General features: G+C 42.5%; 1 long non-coding RNA gene across 1 annotated transcript; it reads left to right on the top strand.

Moving 5' to 3' along the window:
- Positions 1-7,389: 7,389 nt before the first annotated feature.
- Positions 7,390-10,162, top strand: LOC131561568 (uncharacterized). The gene is made up of 2 exons (XR_009275085.1): positions 7,390-7,439; positions 9,772-10,162. It is a non-coding gene; the product is annotated as an uncharacterized LOC131561568 (long non-coding RNA).
- Positions 10,163-11,821: the final 1,659 nt, after the last annotated feature.

Here is an 11,821-nt window from a genome sequence, read left to right as displayed (position 1 = left end):
GCTTTTTGTTTTGTCTTGTTTTTCCTTCACTCAATGTAGCAGTCCTCCTGCAGTCCAGTTCCTTTCTGTTTTAGATAGGAACTGCTGCTCATTAAACTTTTGGTGGGAGTGCAGTTTTGGCTTTGCAGCCCTGTGATATATGTTAATAAGAAATCTATATCATTTTATAAATGTATATATGGAGTGAAGACTTTATTTTAGTCTTCACTCCATATATACATTTATAGAGTATAAATGTATACTCTATACATTTTAGTCCCTCCCTCAGCTGCTTTGCAGGTCTTGGCAGAGCAGCACTTGCACATATTTAAGCTCAGTGGAAATGAATTTTTTCTCAAGTCCATGCTCCAGAAAATGCTTGTCTTCACCAAACTCCTGTGAAGATATTTAAACTTCTGAAAAAGAAACAAAAAATACTGTTTGCAGGAATTAAATCAGACACCCATGGAGATCTTCCATTTGTACTCATTGTCTAGAGGTGAAAGCAAAGGCCAGTGATCTGGGGTCCTGTGACAACAGAAGTAATTCTTAAAATTAATTATTTTTTTATTGAACTCACATATCTATTGAAGAGGCCCAAATCATTTTCCATAGATTTAAAAACTTGTATTTTCTATCACCTCTCTGTTCACTTGGAAAACTGCTGTGCAGGGGAACCAAATTGGATAAGGCAGGTAAAATAATGCAGAGCAGGACAGATAAGGGACTTTGAGCTTTGCTGGCTATGAAGAGACGGACTGAATTAACCCTTCTCTTTTGTGCACTTTTGGGGTGCTTTAGGAGGGTTGTTCAGGTTGGTTTTCCCCTGTTTCTGTACAATCCTTTATTTCTTTAAGAGGAGATTTCTGAATGCTCCCTGCTCAGGCAGTGCCTGTGCTCGGCCCTGCTGCTCTTGGTGCTGGGGGCATCATGGCCCTGGAGAACCTGGACACCCTAAAATCACACAATTGCATTTTCTTGAGGTGCTCCCTCCTCTAAAAAATGATTGCTGAGGTATGGCAGGATGAAGTTGCCCCAAATCAGTGAGATATGTTGAGAAATTGCTCTCATGGTGTTTATAACTCAGTATTGTCCCCTTCCTGGAAAAAGCATGTTCTTATGAGGTGGAGAAGGAATTTAGATATTTGCTGGCTCAATATAATGGATTTTTTTATGCTCTTAGCATGGAGGAAATGTACAATGGAACATTTCTCTTTTTTTTCCCTTTGGAATAAAATTCTAGTTTGCATTTAAGTGGTCTGCTGTGTCCAACAAATCTGTTGGACTAATCTGGATTAAAGCAGCTGGCAATTCTGCTACAGGGACCTCCAAAGAACTGAGAGTTTGTAAAGGAAGGCATTTGCTAACTCCCCTGAGGTGTTTCCACTGGATATTGTGTGCCTTGTGCAGAAGGGAGCACTGAGGAGAGACTGGTGTGGGGAGGGCAGGCTTTCAGAGAACAAATCCATGTGGTCCTTTTTGGTTTGATTTGGGGTCTGGCTGAGCAGTTTGGGGTGGGGGTTTGGGCACAGCAAATTTCTGCTGTGATCCAAAGCTTTCTGAAGTCATCATATACCAGCTGGTAGGGCCTTATTTCCCTTTAATGCCTCTACAAAATGATATGAAGCCCTAAAAACATCAACCCAGAATTAAAAATTAATCTGTTGGACTGATGAAAACCAGTAGCTGGGTACTTCAGGACCCATTTCTGTGGTGTCAGTTCTTCTCATTGATCTCATTTCTTCTGTAAATGTATTTCAAGCCATGAGTTTATTTATTTTATTCTCTCTAATCCCTTGAGCAGAATTTCTAAAGCTGGGTGGGTGCATGTTTCTGTATCCCGATCCTCCTGCATCCCAGGGCAGCTCTGCAGGGAGGTTTGGTGTGACCTCTCAGACAAGAGCAGACATTTCAAAGGACACCAGTTGGAGCAGAAGCATGGGGACAGTGATGGTGTCTGAACAGCTTCACTCGAGGTGCTGCAGCATTGTTACACCTTTATAAAACCATCTACTAACTAGAAAAATATTGCCTTTGATAGCTGTCTTGTTGATTCTTTTCTAAATGCCTGTGAGGAAATTTTAATTGCATGAACTGCCAGTGTTCCCTTCTTACCTTCCATCTTACCTGATGGTGGATAAATCTTTACTTTTTTTTAACGCCTGCTCTAAGGGCTTCAGTTGTGAAGAACTTCAGTTCTCCCTGTGGTGGTTTGATACCTGCTGAAGAGTCTGGCTGAAGTCACTGATTTGAATGTTGCTTTTGCTCCAAGAATATCTTAGAAGAAATATCTGTTTCCTTGAGTGAAATGGCACACATTGCCTCTATAATGTGATTCATATAAAATGAACCAAAAACTGAATAAAACTCCAGTGATTGCAGTGACTGTGACCATGTTCTAATCAAACACTGAAAGAACTCAAAACAGGAAAATGAAGTGTTGCTATTCTTCAGCTATCTGTGCAGAAGAGATTCAGTTTCTGGAGTTAATCTTCCTTAGACTTTGGAGCTACAGTTCACACATACAATAGAAATAGAGATTGGGACATTATATGAATGATTAGGATGAAAAGTGGTAGAAATTGAGGATTAATGATTTTTTAAATGACTTTAAAAATACTTGTGTTACTATTTGGGGTGTATTTGACAGCACTGAAGGGCTTATATTTCAAATGCTGAAATTACTTGGAAAAGAATTAAAATCTCCCATGGAAATAAATGTAAGTACTTCCAGTTTGAAGTCCAAGTAAATCTGTAATTTTCACAGCCAAGAGCCAGACCAAAGCTGTGTATATGAAAAGAGAAACATAATTAAGAGATGTAAGCTCAATAGTAATCTTCTTGTCCAAAATGCATTTATAATCATACTGTACTTGGAATAAGGATGAAGTTATGGAAAGTTAAGCAATTAAACTAGAATTGTTCACTTTTGTCCTCAGATCAGAATTGTCTGCTTTAGCAGACAGTATCATGCTTGGAGTTTTTAATGCGCATGTAAAAAAAAACTCAAAGTGATCAGCATTTGTAAAAGAGGATCTGTGCTTGAGAAGCAGCTCCTTAAAAGTGCTGGTTGAGGTGAAGCCTGGCAGTGCCAGGTCTGTGGCACAGCCATGAAATGATGCCCAGGGAAAGATGTGACGCAGTGATCAGAACACTGTCCAGAGGATGCAGGAGTGCTCAGCTCTTCTGTGCTTTGATGAGGCTCTGAATGGAAAATCCTTGTGTGAAAAGTGAACAGGGCTGGTAAAACAGATTAGTGTAAGACTTCCTTTGAGCCCAAATGCAAATGAAGGGGAGTAACAGTGGAGATAGAAAGGAAACAGGGATGGGCTGAAAAACCAGCCTGGGTGTGTGTGAATGCTGCTGGAATCAGTGCAGGGCAGACTTGAGCTGCTTGTGCATCACCTGCCCCGAGGTGACTGTTCTGATGTGTGACCTGGCTTGAGGCCATCCAGCAGTGACAGTGACTTTAGTTTGCTTCCCAAGCTTTAGAAAAGGAGGAGGTGGGGGATTGAATAAATCCCAGGGTGTGTGAGGCTGCAGGAGCTCAGTGGGCACCTGGTGTCCCCTCCCTGCTCCAGCAGGGCCATCCCAGAGCCCAGGGCACAGCATTGTGTGCAGCCAGCTGTGCCCCAGCCCCAGGGAGGAGAGCCCCCAGGCTGTGTGGGCAATGTGCTCAGGGCTGGGCACTGCCCAGGGCACAAGTTGTGCCTCCTGTGCAGGGCAATTGCTGGGCTCAGGCCCTGCCCGTGGCTCTGGTGCCATCGCTGGGCCCCGGAGCAGAGCCTGGGCCCTGCTCTGCCCCTCCCTGCAGCCAGGCCCAGCCAGGCCTGAGGGCCCCTCTCAGCTGGGGCTCCTCTCCAGGCTGAGCAGCCCCAGCTCCCTCAGCCTGGCCTGGAAGGGCACCCACATGCTCCAGGCCCTTGCTCAGCTCCAGCAGCTCCTGGCCCTGCTGTGCTCAGCACCCGGAGCTGGACACAGCACTGCAGAGGTGCCTCCAGGGCTGCCCCAGGGCCAGCATCCCTCCCTGCCCTGCTGCCAATGCTCTGCTGCTGCCCCCGGCTCCATTGGCCTCCTTGGGCCGGGACACTCTGCTGGCTCAGGGACAGCTCGGTGTCCCCAGGACACTCTGCTGGCTCAGGGACAGCTTGGTGTCCCCAGGACACTCTGCTGCTTCAGGGACAGCTCGATGTCCCCAGATTCTTCCCCACAGAGCTCCTCCAGCAGGGACTCCCAGCCTGTGCTGGTGCCTGGGGTTGTTCCTACCAAGGTGCAGAACCTGAAGAAGAAGGTGGTAATGAGGTGATGCACAATGGCTGCTGTTGTCTGTCTGCACCCTGACTCCATCCTGCTGCCTGGTGGCATTGGAATTCAGCAGAAAATAAGGCTGGTTTTGTTCCAGCTGCTGCTCAGAGATCAGCAGGGCTGGGAGTGGCTGAATTTCTGATGGAAGCTAATTAGGCACCAGAATTCTGGTGGAGTGCAGAAGATGCTGCCTGAGCACAGATGTGCAAATTGTGCAGGTACCAATGCACTCCTCTAGGTCTGCTGCCATTCCGTGAGGGCTTTGCATGACCCAAATTCCAGGTTTGTTGGAGCTCCAGGAAAGCAAGTTTGGGATTGAACTAACCAGTCCACAGAATGTGAATATGTGTCATGACAGAATGTGCAGTAAAAGAGATCTAAGAGCATTGCCTGTGTAAATGGATATACTGGTGTGCTCCAGATGCAAAGCTCTTCTTCAGGAGAGGACCAGAAGCACCATCCATTGATCAGTGCTGGGTGGGCTGAGATATTATTTTCCTCCAGCCCTTTCTGCCCTTGTGCCTCTTTATGTTATCAGTTGGAAGCAGAACAACCACAGAGTTTATAGTACTAAACAGAGAAGCTAAAAGCAAATATTTCTTTTGTCTCCTCTAAGAAAATGTAAGAGTGAATTGGATTTTGGCCCTTTCTTTGAGCACATAAGCTTGATTTAATTTGGCAGCACGGCCATAACTGTGTTACCCCAATAGGCCAGCATCTGTGTCTCAGTTCTGTACTTCAATTTTTAATTTTTTTGCCCCCTTTGTTGCTATTGTAAAAGCTTTAAAGCTGGTTTGGGCTGTTCCTTAGCCAGCTGAATGCAAGGTGTCCCCCTTTGCCAGGGCCCATTCATTGCCCTGCTCTGATAAGGCTCTTGTTTGTGTCTCATCTGGGGCGCAGGCAGGACTTGCTGGGAACAGAAATGACCACAAGTTCCTGGCCACGCTGAGCTAGGAAGCAAGGAAGAAATTTCAAAGCCAGCTAATTTTCTCTCTCAGAGCTTTGTGGGTATCAGCATGCAAAAGGGAATTGGCAGTGACTGGAACTTCTTAACAAAGAGCAGCTATTTGCATTGAGCTTCTAAATCTAAATTTAAAGAGAGCTTTCCCCAAAATAAGGCCCCAAATTAGCTTTTATTACTGGAGGTAAATTTAGTAACTTTACAACATCTACATTTAGGCTTCCAAATAAGCCCTCACACTGAAGATATGGTTCCCAGACACCTGGGGGCTCATGAACTCCTGACTGGGTTTAATTTTGCCAAAATTATCAGTTGAACTCATCCTGGGTTTGTATTTTCTATCATGTTTTCTCAGTAGATCATGGTTCAAGTGAAAAAAACCCACAAATACCAAAATATCCCAAGGTTTATAACCTCTGATGCTGACATAATTTATCTTCTTTTTAAAATATATGCCAAAATTAGTGCTCGCATGGACAGTCCTCTTTTAGTCCATTTAGTCCTATTCCATCAGGAACGCTGGTGGTAAGAAAAACCACTGGGGTGAGGGTGTCTCTTGTTCTTCCACATGTTGGATTTTTCTCCATTTTTGCTGTCTATTGTACCTATAATTTTACAAGTTTGAAGGCACTGTGGATAATCAGCATTTGGCAGGCCCAAGCAGCTTCAAGATTTATAAATTGAGATTACTCATGCTCTGTGGTAGATTTGGGAACACTTCTCCAAGAAACATAAATAATTTTTTTTAATGGTTATGCTTCCAGTTAGTGCAAATGAGTCCATTAAAGTAACAGCTGAAACTTGTCTTTATATCCAAAGCAAAATTGGACAATGCAATTCTCACAGTACTGCTACAGTTGGGATAAGTCAGTGAAAAAATCAGCAGCATGAAATTAAATCAGAGGCCTTTCCCACAAATGCTGAGTTCTGGAAGTGCTGTGGTACAAGTTTTGCTCAGTGTCCTTTGGTTTTGTAGTTGGAATATGTCTTACCAGTTAAAACTCTCTATCTCTCACTTCTGGGATACAATGGCTTGTTGGTTGTTTTTGGTTTTGTTTTTTGGTTTTTTTTTAATAATTTTGTTATTGCTGTTTTTACCGTAGTTGCTCATTTTTCCATCTCTGTGTGAGCAGTGATTTGAGACCCGGTTGGTTGGGTGTTTGATATCTGCATGCCACAGCTTAACTCATGGTCATGAAAAACAGGTTTACCTTAATAAAATGAAAAAGAAAAAAAGAAGTTTGTTGAATTTGTGAGTTACTGGCAGAAGCAGGCTGAGACCCAGCTTCAGAATGGGCTGGGGGTGCCCTCTTTGATTTGCACCCTGTGCTGCTAGACTCAGGTTTAGTCAAACAGTCCAGCTCAGAGTTGTTGTCTGCTCCCAGCCTGGTGTCTGGGTTTGTGACAGTGTGACACTGATCTTCCTCACTGTTCCAGTACCTTCCCACCAAGTATTTTGCTTATTAACCATGTTTCCAGATGCTGTTCTCCACCTGGCCTTTGGGAGCAGATGGCAGGTCAGATATGAGCTGATTATTCCTGCACTGGGACTGTCACCGGGGGCACTTTGACATACCCTACCAAGATACTTCTCCTTTGAATAAAGCCCTTCTAACTCAGAAGAATGTCTGCAGTTTATGAAAGGTGTCCCAAATAGCTGAAGTTCAGTTTGTTTTTAGAGCACTGAGTGAAAAACTCTATTGGTTCTAATGGGAGCTGAGAAACCCAGTCCTAGCATTTTGGTGGCTCCTGAGAGCCCTCCACTGCTCTGTGCCCTGCTCAAGTTGGACACCTAATAAATTATTCTCTTAAGATCTATCCATGTAGGAAACTTAATGAAATTGCTGCTGTTCCAAAATATATTTTGGAGACCACAGGTGAGTTCTGCTCAATACCAGGGCAGTGGAACTGTAGGTATAGCGTTTGTGGTCATTGGGATTGGGGCTGGGGCTGAACCTCATCCCTAATTGGCTACACCTGTGAGAAGCAGCTGAATGATATTAAAGATAATGAGCCATTAATGAGCCCAGGGGCACTGACCAATCACCCAGGGAGCAGAGGGCACACAGGTGCAGTGCATCAACATGAGGGGATAAAAGGTTGGGCTGAAGAGCAAGATGAGCAGTTATTTGAGGCTTTCTGAAGTGGAATGCTGTTGCCCTGCATGGGCAGATACCTGAAGCCCTCTGATCAGGTATGGCGTTTTTCTGGGTGAGAAAATGCTTAAAGCTTTCTGAAATTGTGTGGTGATACTTTGTGTGTTGTGGTTGTCAGTGCTGTGACGTGGGACCGAGCTCTCTTGTGATCCTGAGGGCAAATTTGCGTCCCTTTGTACCAAAACTGAAGGGGAGAAAATCCTGAAATGGTGGGGAGTGTTTTCCTGAAATGGTGGGCTAACCTTTTGTATTAGGAAGAATATAAACATTATTTTGGGTACTGAGGAGAGTGTGTTTAGGGTCAAACTCTTGATATGCTAAGTAGTGAAACACCCCTAATTTTTCAGCTTTGTCCCTGAGGGGGAGTGTGTTACTGGAGTCTGTGGGGAAGCTGAGCCCGGAGTGTGGGACTTGTGCAAGTGCCTTCAGCAGGCCAGTGTGCAAGTTAAGCTTCTGACAGATTCATTTAGGGGTAGAGGATGTTTTAAAGCAAATTAAAATTCCCTAAATACCTGTGGTTGCTGTTGGTGTGCTTGGGGATGGTGTGAGGGTGACATGTGCAGGAGTCCTCTCAAGAACTGGGATGTAATTAAGGACCAAGGCAGTGCCCTGCTTTGTCAATGCAATCTGAAGGAAATGCAGTAGCAGAGAAGTGAACTCCTCCAGGCTGATGGTGTGGGGTTCTCTAGGCCTTTAAACTCCCCTAAACCTGAGGGTGTCTTTCAAATTTCTGACCTCTAAGGTCCCTTCCAGCCCAAACTCTTCCATGATTCAAGCATTTCCTGCTTTTTTCCCCAGACCTGTGCTGCAGTTCAGGAAATGTTTCTCACCACAGGTCCTGTTGGCATAAACAGTGAATTGTCTTGAATTATTGAAGTTTTGAACTTAATTTTGATGGAGAGGTTGTAAATAATAACTAAGTGCCAGGGATCCTTCTGCCTTGTATATGCTGAGGTGGTGGTTATTAACATTAACAGTCTGAATTTTCTTACCCTGTAGAGGATGTTTATTTATAAAGAGTTGAGAGCATTTGAAGGGTTTGTGACTAAAAATCAACTTTCTATCAGTTTAAGTTGCAGTTATTGATGTTATCAAAGCTAAGCATATGAAATGTGTTGATGGTTGGGGAGAAATTGGCTTCCTGTAAGGGAGTGAGCAGTCTGGTGCCGACTGTTTTATCAGTTCTGGAATTCAGACCCCGGAAATTCTAACTAATGTCTGAGTGTTCCTACTTCTGTATCTTCTAAAAGGCTGCTTATGCTGAAATTCCAGAAATGGATGAGAAATAGGGTACAATTGTTTTGTTGAACTGGAGAAAGAGCATATGGACCTGCATGGATTTGGGGTGTAATGAAGATCTGAGGAACTCTGCTGTTGTGGTGCTTTGTTTTCTTGTGCTGTAACAAATAATGAGTGTTGTTGCTTATTGTCACTATTATTTTATTTTATTTTTAATGTCTACCTGCTCAACAAGAATCTGGTCCTTTGTGAAACCTCTCCAGACTCCTGCTCTAAGACTGGGCTTTTAAAACTCATCCGCTCTAAATAACTTGTGTTTGGATGTGAAATATTTTAACTGATAATTCATCAATTACATCAGAGCTGTTGTGGATTGAAGAAAACAAACCAGGGTTTCCCATGGTACAGGTAAAGGGCGGCTGCCTCAGTTCTTTATGATGCTGGGCTTCCTCCCCTGAGAAAGCTTTCTGCCCACAAGCTTAGGAAAACTCTCCCCATAAATATCCACAGAGGTCTCTTGCTTTAGATTTCTTCTTTTAAACATTCTCCTTTAGTTTGTCACCTGCAGGAAGGTTGGGCTATAAATAGCGCAGGTAGTAACTCATTTGTTTTTCTTCTCACTTGGCTTATGAAATGCTGATTTGCTTGCACTTGCAATTTTGTGCTATTCTTTACCTTCCAAACCAGTGGCTTTCATCCAAATTTTCAATTAATGCTCTTTGTTCTGCCCATTCCTCTCACTTCTACAAATAGGAATTTTTTTTTTCTTTGGCACTTCACTCCTTGCTGTAGAAATTTCACAGAATTGCAAGGTGTGTTTCATTGCATGGGTGTTAATGGGGGAAATTCTGTCTTAAACTAGCATTTGAGAGGTACTTTAAGATCTCATGTGGGTCAAATATAAACCTGTTTAACTTGAAAATACAACTGATGGTAGAACCCATTCTTCTCCTCTGTAGTAGTTTGAAATTCAGTTTAAAGAAAAAATTAGATTTGAAACTTCCCTGATGTGACAATTATGTATATTTCTCTTGAGTTCAGTGCCATTTCAGTGATCTGCCTGCCTGGGCTCCTCAAAATAAAAAGGTTTCTTTTCCTTTGCTCCCCAAATAGACAATGTTGTTTTGTCAGGTATCACCTGAAGGAAGCTCACAGGACAGGGATTGGAGACATGTGAAGACTCAAACTGGATTCTGAGGCTGGTGACGAAGTACTGGCAGAAATACCAAAAGTAAAATAATTTTTTGGACTTCTTGTTCTAAACTTGGCAGTGATCATTAGAGTTAAAAGCTGTAACATCCTATTATCCTGACAAATTTTCTGAGAAAACCTGGGATTGGTACCATTGGGGTCAGCAAGTGAATTATTAAATATCTGCATTCCTCAGCTGCTGATGGATCTGCAGCATGTAGCTACAGCTCCATGAAGTAACTCAAGAGATACTTTATGCTCCTCTGCTTAATGTTTTTTATTATTTTATGAAAAGTTATTGGTGAATAAAATCTCTTACATATTGCTGAAAGACTGACAAATGACAGTAAAATGTAAAAGAGCTTGGTCCTTTGTGTTCTTTCAAAATGAAAGTGATTTTTATTGCACAAGGTTTGTCTTCTTTTCTTCTTTAATACAAATTATGATTGTGCCAGTAATGCATTGAAGAGGACTATGTGGGGCTCCCTGACTGCATGGATCTTTAATCTTGGTGAATTCAGTAAGCAAATCAATGAAATTACAATGTGAAAGAGGACAGGGAAATAAAGAAAATGCTCTTCTCACATATGTTAGTGGACAGTGTGGTTCTGTTGTGTGCTGCTGGGGTTGTGCAGGGTTGCCAAAATAAAGGCTCTCCTTCCAGTTGAACACCAGGGCTGTTAATGGAGCACAACACTTCTGGGTTTCAAGTGCCAGGAGATGAAGAAAATGAGAGAAAACAATGAAGTGCTTTATATTCCTCTATTTCATTTGAGTACCATTTTCTTTTGTGTGATTGCCTAGGCCCAGACACATGAAAATGACCACCTTGTGTTTATGCTCTCCTTAAAAATGTCATTCCCTTATGTTTATTTTGGGGAATTTTGTTTTTGGTTGTTTGTTTAGGTTTTTTTTTGCTTTTTGTTTTTAAAGGAGAACATTTGGCTTCTTAAAAGCTTGAGTATTTGACATTCATTATTTCTACCATTTACTCCTGGAATAAATTAGACAAATTGCAGTAGTTCAAGAGAGATGAAAACTGCTTGTAATCAGGACACAGAAACAAAAAGTGTGTGGTGAAGGAGCAGTGCTAGCTCTGGCTTCTTAAATCTGCTACCTCCTCTCAAGTTTTAATGTCTTTATTTTATTTTCTTTGTTGTGGCAGTGGCCTGTGTTTTATTTAATGTCATTGGAGTTAAGATGTCTTTCTTGGTGAGAACTCTGAGCCAAGGACACTGGCAGAGGAAATCCTATGGAATTTTTCCAGCTACTTTCCCAAATAAGAAAGTAAAACAATGAAAAGAAATCTCCCAAACCCTTGGATTGGTTTTCATTGGCAACTTAAGGAACCATGTTTTGGGTGATTTGGGGTTTTTTTGTTCCAAAGCAAGAAACTCTCTCAAAGGTACATAATTATCTAAAGAGCTTTTCTTGTTTGTCACAGGTCCTGATCCAGGAGTCTGAGATATTTCTATTAATTATTTCCCCCTCTGATGACTTTGATGCTAGACTTTTCCATCTGGAATGATTGTCTCTGCTCTTGGGCTTTGAGCCCTGGTGGGATTCTTTCCCTGACATGACACAACTGGATTTTTGGTCTGGTCTGTATCTTTTCATGCACTTGGCGTCCAGGAGCTTTTTGGTCAGGCCATTTAATTTGTCATTTATGTGTTCTCTGTTCTTGACCACAGGGAATAACAAAAAATATGAGTCACAGGCCTCCTTGTGAACCTCAGGATCAGCTACCAGAGTACAAGAATTAATAATGCACTGAGAGAAGTTATCAGATTTTATATAGAATACAGAGATGGGTTTTGTTTTTAATTTTCAGAATTAAGAGTTTAATGCCATCTTAGAGCAGGCAGGATGATGTACTAACTGCCTTTTTCTTGGGAGAGAAGTCAGGACCTGCATGGCTTTCTAGCTTTGGTGTGTTGCTGGGTTTTGAATTTTGGGAGGGGTTTTTTAGGTTTTTTGTTTTGTTGATTTG

Source organism: Ammospiza caudacuta, chromosome 9, assembly GCF_027887145.1.
Source record: "Ammospiza caudacuta isolate bAmmCau1 chromosome 9, bAmmCau1.pri, whole genome shotgun sequence".
NCBI classification, from domain to species: domain Eukaryota; kingdom Metazoa; phylum Chordata; class Aves; order Passeriformes; family Passerellidae; genus Ammospiza; species Ammospiza caudacuta.
Note: the sequence above shows the minus strand (reverse complement) of the source record. Positions and strands in the feature narration are given on the sequence as shown.